This window comes from Setaria viridis, chromosome 7 (genome assembly GCF_005286985.2).
Source record: "Setaria viridis chromosome 7, Setaria_viridis_v4.0, whole genome shotgun sequence".
NCBI classification, from domain to species: domain Eukaryota; kingdom Viridiplantae; phylum Streptophyta; class Magnoliopsida; order Poales; family Poaceae; genus Setaria; species Setaria viridis.
This window is the reverse complement of record NC_048269.2, coordinates 17766826-17779646: the sequence shown is the minus strand read 5'-3', so window position 1 is coordinate 17779646 and position 12821 is coordinate 17766826.

Here is a 12821-nt window from a genome sequence, read left to right as displayed (position 1 = left end):
TCAATGTTGCTTCCTTGGAAGCTTCTTCATTGAGGTCGGAATTGGCTTCAAGCTGCAAACTTGGTGTGCTTCTACCAGTGCAAGCTTGTCGAGCGGTGGCTCTGGTTTCCAGCAATGAAGACGACTCGGAGATTTTGCAAGGATCAGGATGTACTTTACAATTTTTTTAGGGGTGTGTTTGTAAAGATGTATGTGTAATCCTTCAGATGCAACCCGGATTTCTAAAAAAAAACTTGTTTGGAACGGACAAAAGCAAAATAAAGAAATAGAAAAATATAAAAAAGAATAGGAATGTGGTGTTGAAATAGAGAATTGGAAAAACGTAAAGACATAGATGTAGTGGTGTTTGGAACGACAACTACGAAGGAAACCACAAGTTTAAACCTGACAGTCTGGCTTACTTTTTTTAAGCCCTAAGGCATGGTCACTTGGTCACAGAAATCAGCCTATATGCAGCATCGACCATAAGAAAATACTGCAGAGTGACCTTTTTTCCGAGTAATAAAAAGCTAGTGCAAACTGATGCGTTGCATTATATTTGATGCAAATAAAAGGGTGGGTAAGTGCGCAAACCAATATAATCCTACATTCCTACTACATGGAAATAAGATCGATCACATGCACATTCATAGTGCCTGTAGGAACAGCCATCCAGTAGTCTATCTAGCACCCTTGCTTTTTACAACCATCACTCCATCAGCAACCTGCAGAGATGATTGGCGAATCCGAATCATCAGCTGCCCGTAGGGCGTTCTCAGCCTCTCAGCAAAGCACGCATATGGGTGCTTTCCAATGGAAGGTTTGATGGCCGACGTCAACGCATCAGTGGAGGATTATTGCTGCAAGATTTCTCCTTTACCCAATTTCGGTCAGGTCAGTGCACCGCAAGCCGGTTATGTTAGCATTCCTTCTAATTTTGAGATTGATGAGCGTGAGCCCATGATTATCACTTTATCAGAGGAAGACCCTTTAACCCGTCAGCAAACTTCACCGTACCTTCTTCCCTGGGGCAAGGTCCGGCAACTACTTGGAATCATCTTCTGTTTACTGTTCTAGTTGGGAAAAAGTGAAAAGGTATTACTTTGCCAGGTGAAAGAAGTCCACACATACATACGTTAGAATTACGACGGTGCTATTGGGTATGTTATCCTGTAATAATGATGTTCCTGAATTCTAAACCAATTCTTTGGTAAAGCAGAGCGGCCACAAAATGAGGCTGTCCAACAGTCTACCGATTCAGAGCCCCAGAACAAAAGCATGCAGCAGGTTCGTTGACATTCTATTCGTGGGGACTAGTCAGTGCTCACTGGGCACTCTATAGTTAATTCCATCTTAGGGGAACCTTAAGCATGAGATGGAATCCAGAGTCTTCCTTCGATAAAGGCATGGAAATCCCTTTCGTCAAATTAGAGATAAGTGGGCGCTGATACGCGAGAATCCACCATTTCCAGTTAATTATGTGATCCACACAGACCATTATTTGCGTTGTTATCATGGAGATCGACTTCAGTAAGTGAGAAGTCAGCACAAGATCGAATGCCTATAAAAGCAGAGGCTAACCAAGTAACCATAATGCTCATCTTTACACCATCTGTTTTGTTTTGCTCTTTGCAGCAGCTGAAGCAGCGGCGCGAGATGAGGCGGCAGCGAGCTGAGGAGTACTACTCGCCCGTCCATTGGCGGCGCTGAGAGCGGCGCTGCCTGCACAGCTGCACTGCAGCGATGCAGGGGGAGAAGAAAGCAGGCAAGTCTATCGGCAAAGGGAAGGCTACGCCTTTCTTCCAGGTCTCCCTCTCCCCATCTAGAACACCTTGGCTCCTGTGGGGCTGGAGGTTGACAACGAAGGGTGGGGGAAGAAGCTTCCCTTCAGAATAGGATGCGTGCACTCCTGTTCTGGTTTTATTACTGCCAATAATTCAGACATCTGCACTGATCAGTGTCTGCATGTGTGATGGGCCCCGATTCAGATGCTATCCTTGTTACCATGTTTGTATGTGTTGCGTGACGCAAATTGCGTCTGTGGTTCGTCCGAGTGTGTCCCATAGAATCTGGATGTACGTGTTGCTCTGCTTGACGTCGTCATCTTCTTGATGTTGTTGACTTGTTGGAGCGCGAGAACGCACTTGTGCGACTTGACGTCTGCTGTTGTCTGCATGCAGTTTGTACGCACATGTGCGCTGATAACAGTTCCTTTTAGAGCCACTCCAAAAGTTTCTTAAAAATTCTCCTTCAAAATTATGTATTTCCTAATACTGACCTCCCTAATTTTTTAAAATAGATCACATCATCATGAATGGTCCAATCAATTGGGCCGGCCTCTCCTGTACCTCACGTGAACTCCCCCCTCATCACGATTTCCTCCCGTCGCCCTCCAAGCGCTGCCGCCGGTCCTTCATCCCGTCGCCCACTCTTCCTGGAGTTTGCCGCCCGGCAAAGCTGCTGCAGTTGAAAATAGGCAAGACGGATTCGTTACGAGCCGAGGAAGCTTATCCATAAAACTAGGAAAAATCAGTGGCAATGGATCTGCGTGTGGGAAAGGAGTACCTGGGGCTGATTGGGGGAGGTATGGAGACGTGGAAATTTATTTGCAGGAGGACAGAGCTGTTTTTTTACGGGTAGAATAGGGGAGCTCTGTTTTGGTATTTTTCTCCGCAAAAAAGGTTTTAGCGTAATTAAAGGGACCTTTTGGAGTTGCTCAATGGGAGTTAAATCTCTTGCAGGCTTTCCATACACTACATGATCCTATATCATCGCCGGTCCCTAACCCCCTTCACCACTGGCCTGGGTGCTCGTCGGATAAAGATCAACGGTGATAAATTCCCATCACCGCCGAACCACGTACTGGCGGTGATGACGTACTCCATCATCACCATTGATTTGTGTCCAGGACCGGTGGTGATGGGGACCATCATCACCGCCGATTTAGTTTACGAGCCGGGGCCGGTACTGAAGTCATCACCGCTGGTTTTTGTCCAGAGCCGGCAGTGTTATTCCACTTCCACGCCGGTTCAACCCGGCTGTGACGACCATTTTCAGAGCATTAAATATTTATTGTTGCATACATCATCTCTCAACCCTTGGGTCAAACAAAACATATACAGACTCCATGGTGCAAACGGAACGGTAGACAACTATAATGTGGTCAATTTTGATGGTAAATATCTATAGGTTGATCTTGAATCTTTTGATGGTACTACCTTTGTATCAAAATATTTGTCCCTATTAACTTTCAGGCACGACATTTGACCATTTGTCTTATTCAAAAAATCATAAAATTATCATTTATTTTATTTGTGATTTACTTTACACTAAAGGTATTTTAATAATGATTTAGTTTTTTCATATGTTTGCAATAATTTTTTGAATAAAACAAATGGTCAAATCTTACGAGAAAAAGTCAACAACGACAAATATTTTGATACGGAAGGAGTATATTGTTAACGGCTGTTAGCACGCCAATTGTGAACCGCAAGCGTACGGATCAGTTGCAGCTCTTTCCTCATAGTATTCCCCCAAGGTTTATGAATCCATAGAACTTATAGCACAAGATTTATTTCAACTAGCATTGTTAGTATTAACTTGGTGTTTATGAGAGATTCATATCCAATCTACTAAGCATTTATAGATAGATAACAGATAGAGTAGAGGTAAATAATCTAGAGCAATCTAGACTATGCATATGTTATAATTCTGAGCATGGATAGCAAAGCAACATAGATATGATTCTAGCAAAAAGCATCTTTAAATCTACACCTCCAGTCGAAACCCCCACCTTACACAAGAAAGATCCTGTCACGATTATCTCTATCAGTGCAAGCAGGTTAAGGGCACGATCGAGAGAACATGTCATACTCATCGGTAGATTAGGCATGCAAATCTGGTCACCATGACCACAAGAACACCCTAAGCAATCTATCATCGATTCATAGATTGAAAAGCAAGAAAACCCGATAAAGCATAAAATCATCAAAGGAGATATCTAGATCGCTAAGAACATGAACACATCTATTACCTCACCATTAATGATTGTACATCACAAGATCACCACCGGGATCCTACCTTGATCTTTATGACTCCTAGCTCTAGAACTCCAGCGGGATCTTCCTCGCAGGGTAATCACGCTGGCAGAGGTTTAGCTACGCTAACCTCCGACAACTGCACGGCCCTCGGCTCTCTGGAGAGGTATCCCTCAAGCTCCTTCTACTTCTCTGCTGCTTCATGTCGAGTACGTCATCTTGGATATGAGGCCCGATGGATTTTTGGGGTATTTATAGTCTAGAGAGCGCGTAACAAAGTTTGGAAGGCGAGGGGGTGAAGTAAACCCCTAGACCGATCGGCCTGAGCCTTCCTTTTACCCTCTCGCGTCCTGCTTCGTCCCCAAGTATTCATAGATGCTCAGGCTTGCATGTGAGCCTGGCACGTTGGTAGCTTCAGGATGAGATTGATCTTCAATAACTTTCCAAATCTCCGCTTGATCTTCTTTGATTCCTCTTTGATCTCGAAGTCATCCTTTCCATATCTTCATAAACTTAGCCCTTAAGTCATCTTGGAGGATTGCTTGCCAAATATGGGCGTCACGGGGCGCCAGAGGACCCTAGGCTGAACGGCCTAGGCCCTTCCTGGGCCCGTTGGCTTTTGTCTTCGACTAGTTCATTACTCGTTTAGTGCTTTATCCAAAAATATGCTTTTAGGTCTTATTGACGACTGCAAAAATAGAATATCCTCCAAAATATGTTGCACATGTGAAAATGACTAGTTTATTAGGTGTGATCAATAGTTTAGGTATTAAATTCATATGAATATTGAAGATAAACAGAGATAAAAGTGTGTCATTAATGAGCGTCAAATGTTGGTTTTTTGATGCTATGTATCCAATTTTCCCAAGAAATTATTGTTTCGAATTGGCTCAATCAGAAGAGAGAAGTTCTCCCCATGTTTTTAGAGTTTTAGAAATCATGCCTGGTCAAATAGAGCTACAATTTACATTATTCCCTCGAGAAGAAGATAAAATTTTGTTGCATGGCACTATGGAATAAAAGCCAGGAATCTACAGCAGTGCATAAGTGCTTACGGTCGTGGGATTTAAATTTAATTTGAAGTTTGACATTAAGCAGGAATTGACTAGTTGCCTTCCCACCCAGATGAATCCAATCCCCTATGGAATCTGATATGAAAATCTCCCTCAAAGGTTTAAATCTTTGCGTAGAAAGCTGCTAATAATGCTCTAGAAAAACAAAGATTATGAAGGCAGCAAAAAACCTAAAGATTACTGGTTTTTGTGCTGTGTGCGGAATGGAGGATGACTCAGCGTTCCACGCCCTTATTTTTTGACCACATGCAAGAGCTCTCAAAGCTATGCATCAAAGAGGATGTGTGATCTCCTCCGAAGCATAGAATTCTTGCGTGGCGATGTAACCTCGAAGGCGTAGGTGAAACTCTGCTAGGGTATGGTGAGTGTCGCTTCTACAATGTATCCACATAGGCAAGGATAGTTTGAGTGATGTTAAATTTTAGTTATGGTCTATCTAATCAAATTTTAAATTAAAGGTTGCCTCTATATTTGTAACATCCCTAAATTCAACAAATTAAATCTCTCGCTAAAAATCTTTTTCAAAATCTTTCCACCGCTTTCCCTCCATAATCCCGTCTTCCCGGCGATTCTGCCATCCTAGCACCAAAGCCGACCATCGTCCATTCTTTTCCTTTTCCTCTCCGCACATCACGCCGTGTGCCGGTCGGAAGACCACCACGCTTGTGCCCGCAACTGCTTCCGCAATCCCTGCCATCTCTCTCTTTTTAACTCTTCACACAATTTAATTCTATTTTTTCCTTTTTAATCCTATCCTTTTTCCTTTTTACCTCATCTCCTTTTTCTTCGTTTTCCTTTTCCTCCCATTCTCCTTCTCTCTCTCTTCCTTCTTCTTCCCCTCCCCCTTTTCCCTGGCTGCGCACGCCTCCCTCCCAGCACCACCAGCCCGACCCCCACCGCGCACGCCTGCCGCCCGTGCCAGGCCCGCCGCTGGCCGCTTGCCGCAGCGACCCCTCGTGCCTGCGCCCGGCCCTGCCACCGCGTCGCGCGCCAGCACCCCCACGCGCCCGTGCCCAACCCCTCCATTGGCCCCGTGCCCACCCCCCGCGCTGCGCCACGTGCTCCCGCGCCGCACCCCGTACCCCCGTGCACGCCCGTGCGTGCCGCCCCAGCCCTGCCTCGCGCCGCTCGCCACCCTGGCACCACCGCGCACATGCCACCTCCTCATCGCTCCGCACCGCGCCCAGGCCCCTACCGCTGCGGCCCTTGAGCTTGCCTATAAAGGGGAACTCCGCTCCCTCCCCGAGCTCGCCACCCCCCGCCTCTCCTCGCCACCAGGACGCTGCCACCGCCCAGTTCACCGCCGCCTCCCGCCAGCCACCATCGAGGCGCCCCTCCGTGCCTCCTTTGCCCAAGGTGAGCGGAGGAATGGATCCCCCTCACTTCCCTCTCCCTTTTCCCCCTCTACCCGGCCACCACCGCGCCTTGGAACGCCGGCGCCGCTAGCTGGCCGGCCACCCAGGCCCAGCTCCACTCCCTTGCCCCCTCTCTATTTTAGAGAAGGGAGTTTTTCCCTAAAGCCCCTCCCCCTTTTTCTTTTTAACTGAGACCCCCTTCCTCTCTCAAAATTCTTTTCAAAAAGGCCCCTAGTCCTCTGTTTTAGCCCCTAAACCACCTTTACCTTGTCATTTTATGCGCCAAATTTCCTCCGACGAACCCCAAATTTGACCATGACATTCTTAAACATATTCCCACCAAGTTATCTAACATTTCCCTGAAAACACTCTTCCTTCCTCTATATATGGTTCACTCTCTCTCCGAGCTCAATGGGTAAAATTATATTTTCTTTTATTTATTGTGTGCTCGCTCGTGTGTGCCTTAGATCGCGAAGTGACCGAGGAGGAGCCCAAAGAGAAGCTTGGAGGCCAGTACCACGAGCCGGAGCCTGAGGACCCATACCGCGAGTAGGAACTCCCGGAAGGCTTTGAGGACGGCAAGTCCAACCTCACCCTTTGATGCATATTTATCCCGGTTTTGCAGACACAACCCATTGGCTATTTTTATAAATTGCATATTGTTTAACTACTTAAAACCCAGTTGGATAGCCACCCTTGATTGCTATGATTATTCCTTGATGACCTAGAATTATCTCTAAATATGATATTCTCTGTTTAGAAGATAATTGCTGCTAGAATGCTTAGGACTTGGTTATTTTCTTTGAAACAACCCAATCATGAATACAATGTTTTGCCAAAGATAAATGCGTGAGTGTTTTGGTGAAAATAAATGGGGTTTTGATGAAAGAGGAGGTTTAGATGAGACAGATGGGTGTTTCTTGTGTGAAATGCTAAGTTGGGCTCGTACCTTAGTGGTTGAGCAAGTTGGAAGGTATCCGTTTTGTCTTGGTTAAGGATCGAGTTGATGTGTCATCTTGCCTAACCTAATTTATCGTGCAACCATTCGACCTTTGTATGCGGCAAAGGCTTAGCATAATTCCTACTAGCTAGTCTGTTAGCCATCAGGAGAGCTGGTGAGCGACAGAAGACCATGAAGTAGGAGTAAGCATGTGTGGCTCAGGTCCTGTTAAGACCTCGTTGGTAGGTCGTTAACCCCTTGGTTGCTTCCGTGTTGGCTAGTCAGGTCCTAGCTAAGGTGGGTAATAGCTTTGATAGGATCCGTACTGACATAGGTCTTAGCTAAGGTGGGTAATGGCTACTTTTGGACATTTTTGTATGATGCACATGAAGATAATTAGATTATGATTTAGGTTTTTACTTTAGGTTATTTTTAATAATGACATACATGGTAACTTAGATACAAATTTAGAATGCCATTTTAAGTTATACTTTATAATGATATGCATGAGTAAATTGGATGAAGATTATGATGTTACTTTAAATTATTTTTTATAATGAAAGAGCTCATTAATTTAGATATAGGTTTAGGGTTTGTTTTAGAATATTTGTATAATGATAGTGGTGGGTAATGTTTTAGAAAATATAATGGACCAACGAATATGATTATTAGAGTCTTCAGGATTGATGTTTGATGTTTCTGATTTTTGTGTGAATTTCTAGGATTTGTATTTTTTTCTAACGTGTATTGTGAGAACTAATGCGGAGTCTCCAATGAATAAAAAGTGAGGCCACATTGCTACAAAACTCTTACATTAAGCTACTTCTCATTCGTTAAATATTTCAACACAATATTTATATAGATATATACTTATTATTATCTTCATCCGATTGTGATAGATTTTGGTTAGTAATTACTCTATAACGTTTTTATCCACATCTATAATCTTTAACTTTCAATGTTGCATCGTAGGTATACGCTTGAATTTGTTTAATAGACCCTAATTTTGAGCTATAATTGTAACATAGAAATCTATATTCTCATCACTTCCTCTATATTTTTATAAATGGTGACACACATCATGCCTATATACCTTTATTATTATATCGTATATCAATGGTGTAATACATAGACGATTTACAATCATATATTGGTTTATAGTTTTAATTAAACTGATTTAGATTCAAATGTGGGTTACCTCATGTTATTTTTAGTAATGTCATACGTGGGTAATATAGATGCAAATTTAAGAGATTATTTAAGTTATTTTTCAAGTATTAGTGGTGGAAATTTAGTTGCAAATTTAGGGTGTTATTTTAAATATTGTTTATAATGGCATAAGTGGGTAATTTTGATTAAGATTATGGGGTTAGTTTAGTTTATTTTATATAATGGCGTGGGTGGGTAATTTAGATATAGATTTACAGGGTTACTTTATGATTTTATAATGGTGTAGGTGGGTAATTTTCTGGTGAGCTAGGCCATTGGATTGGTTGTACTAGCTCTTATTTATTAATTTAGACGTTGCTTCACGCTCCTTTTAGAGTGGAGGGCTGGAGGTCAGACGCAAATTAGTTAACACTGCAACTGTCCCACGCTTAACAAAACAAATTAGTTTCGACTTACGAGGAAAGCAGGCAGCGCTAGCTTTCCGTAGATAACAATAGGTACATCATCACCGTGGCATATGATTCTGCTGTTATCTAACAGAAAGGTAACAGAGGATTCATCAGCCTGGGTACCAATGTGCACGCGACAACGCACCAAACAGTAGTCTGGTTAGCTGACTCTACTACTAGCTGTATTCTATCTCTGAAAGATATTGGTACATGCATATCCTGTGCAAACGAAAAACTGAATCGTCGTTCAGAAAGCGAAAAAATGAAGGCAAAAGGTGCAAAGCTAAGTGATTCTTAATTTCCGGTCGGATAACTAAACCATAGTGCAATGCATGATGAGCTGCCTTTTGATGCAAGTTGTGCATGTGGAGCTAGCCAGCAACGTGACGTTTACAGTAATAGTATAACCCAGACGATACTCTGATGCAAGAGCTGCAGCATGTACAGCCAGCAGAGGATGCATCCGTTAGTTTACATCGAGATAAGAGTTTATATGGGTCGGTTAGGTGAGGTGTCCATATTCATGCTTTAGTTAACTTGTCACGAAATCATGATAGATGGTTGGGAAAATTAATCCGAATCAAGCTATGATCAGAACCGAATAGTCCCTCGACTCCGACGACAATTACTAATAACTCATTAGCACCCAACTCAGTAGAAACTTTTGCCTCAAATCATACGAAAAAGATACTCTCTCCATCCCGCAAAGAGTGTTCTTTTAGTTTTGTCCTAAGTCCAACCATCTTAAGTTTGACTAAGTTTATATAAAAAATATATCACTGCTTTTGATGTCTAAAAAGTTTCATTAGATTCGTTATGAAATATATTTTCATATCATACCTATCTAGTGTTATAAATATTGATACTCTTAATTGTAAACTTGTATATTGTATCCTCTTGCGACACAATTATATATTGCTCGAAGCTGACAGGTAAATAGAAGTTCAGAAGGTCCAAGTTATAAATAAAAGGAAGCATACAAAATTCAGAGATTACACCATTCAGTCTAACCTGTTGCGCAATGATCGAGATCTACATGCTCTATTCCAAAAGTATTATTACTAAATATGATGATTGGTCCTTGATGAAATCATCGGGAAGGATCATCTCAGATTAATGAAAGACAATGTGCTGACCGCACACGAATGTATATATATAGCCTATGAGATGAACGGCAAAGCTCTTGCCGGTTCCTTTTCAAAAATATATATCCTATGAGAAAGAGAATTGTTGTATGAAAGGTCTCTTACTTTAATTTGCAATGAAACTCAACATGACGGAATCTTGTGATTGGGTCGAGCGGGCATATGCATATCTTCAAGGTATCTTTTGAAACTTGGTTTCGAAGCAAACTTAGGTGATGATATGTGGGATTACGGGAATGGTGGGCATCCGAGTTGCATTCTGCACGCCTGCAGCATGGATAGAGAGAATGATAGGGTGCTATATTACAGCTAGGATTGAGAAAATCTAGGGTAATGGTGGCATTAACACAAATATAAACGAGGTCTCCCATCAAAAGGCACTGCTGTTACCGACGTCGACGGCTGCCTGACCAAGAAACCCCAATGGTCTCTCTCCATTACTAGTGCTGGAGCTTTCTCTCTTCAACCACCCCTCCAAAGTGCCACGCTCCTAAATACTATACTTGGAAAATTAACATACTCATGGTGGACACCGCACCTCCCATTAGGATCACCAAACAGTCTGCCTGCCTCTCTATCTAGTACAGCTAAAGCATATATAACCAAGAAAATGACCAAGACCTTGTAAAGTGTTCCCTTTTGCCGAGGATAATCGAAACATGAGCTGCCTTTTGGTGAAAGTTGAAGCACGCGACGTGAGCTTACAGTTCTCATGACCAGCTGCTGTACCAGCACAGCAGCAGGTGCCCCTTGCCCTAATTTACATCAAGATGGAGTGCATGGCTAAATGCACGGAACGGGTATACATGTGGCGGCTACTGATCGGACATGTATGCAATGGTCGATGAACATGAACCATGAACGGTTGTTTCATGGCAGCCAACGTACACATCGTTGGAGAAATTAAAGGTCAAATCGATCTTGCTTTATATTGCAACTCTCTCTGTTGCCACCTTTTAGTTAGCCGACTCAGGGTCTACATTTAGCGGTGCAAATTGATCCATCGGGTGCGCAATTGCAAGTTGATGATCGAGCTGTACTTTTTTAAAAAATAAAATGGTTGCTTAGAATGTAGCATTCCTATACATTATTGATAAATTTGCTCCGTGCAGGTGCTAAGAGCAAGGTAGATGTACGATTGAAGACTATGGTTCTGGAATCTTAGCTAGCCCGGTGCAGTGGTTACACGCACACTTTGCTGAATTAAATAGGAATAATGGTTTCCAACTCAACAGCGCTATTTCATGCCCATTTGAATATACCCATGTTTTAAACTAATAATTATTTGAGAAAGCAGAGTAGTACAATGATTCAAACTTTGAGCCCACGATCCAAGAGACTTCATCCAAATGCAACAAGAGAAGCATGGTGGCGAAACCATGGAACATCAAAAGGAAGATGCAATGCGCATGTGGATTGTGCATCAGCCCCCTACTGGGGCCTGGGGGTAGATTAAGATACTCATGGAATTATGGTGGACGACACAGCACCTCCCAGCAGGAGTACCAAGCAGTCTGGCTGCCTCTATCTAGTCCTGCTAAAGCATATGCAACCAAGGAAATGACGCAAGACCTTGTAACGTGATCCTTTTTGCCAAGGATAAACGAAACATATATAATGCAAATGATGAGCTGCATTTTGGTGAAAGTTGAAGCACCCAACGTGATTTACAATTCTCTTATGACCTGAAGCAGCAGCAGCAGGTATCACCCCTTCCTGTAATTTTTACATCGCGATGGAGTTGATGGCTAATTTCTATATGGAACAGCTATAAACATGGCGGCTACCAACTGGATGTGCATGCTGTATAATCGATGAACATGAGCCGTGAATGGTTGTCGTTTCGTGGCGGCCAACACATCGCTGAAGAAATTAAAGATCATATCAATCTTGATCTATATTGCAACTCTCTCCCTCTCTCTCATGCCTTTCAGTTAGCCGACTCAGAGTTTATATTGAGTGGTGCACATCTATCCATTGGGGGCGCCACTAGTCTTTTTTACGCTTAATTTGCATGTTGATGATCCAACTAATATTTTTTTAAAAAAAATGGTCGCTTAGACTGTAATATTCCTAAAGAATAATAAATTTAATTTGCCGCCAACAAGTGCTAAGAAGTACTAGGCGCATGATATCAAAGACTATGGATCTGGAATCCTAGCTAGGTGCAGTGGTTACACACACACACTTAGTTGGGATTATTAAATAGTGGGAATAATGGTTTCCAACTCGACAGCTGTATTTCATGCCCATTAGAAATGATATACTCAATACCCATGTTTCAAAATTATAATCTGTGAAATCAGAGCAGCACAACGATTGAAACCTTGAGCCCACGATCCAAGAAACTTCATCCAAATGCAACTAGAGAAGGTAAACATCAAGGAAGATGCAATGCGCATGTGGATTGTGCATCAGCAACGTACTATAGGGGTAGATTTTACAAGAGCAAAGGTGAGAAAAGTTGTACTAGTCTCCATCCATAGTAAGGGAAAGTTATTACTAAAAACAGTTTAATTATTCTTGAGAGGTACAAAGAGGTACTACTAATAATTATAACTAGTATCTCCACGTAGCATCAGCAACCTTTTGTGTGGGGCGAAGATGATGGATGGCATCATATCTCGCCCTACCTCCCGAAGGCTATATTACTATGTATATCATAGCCCTATC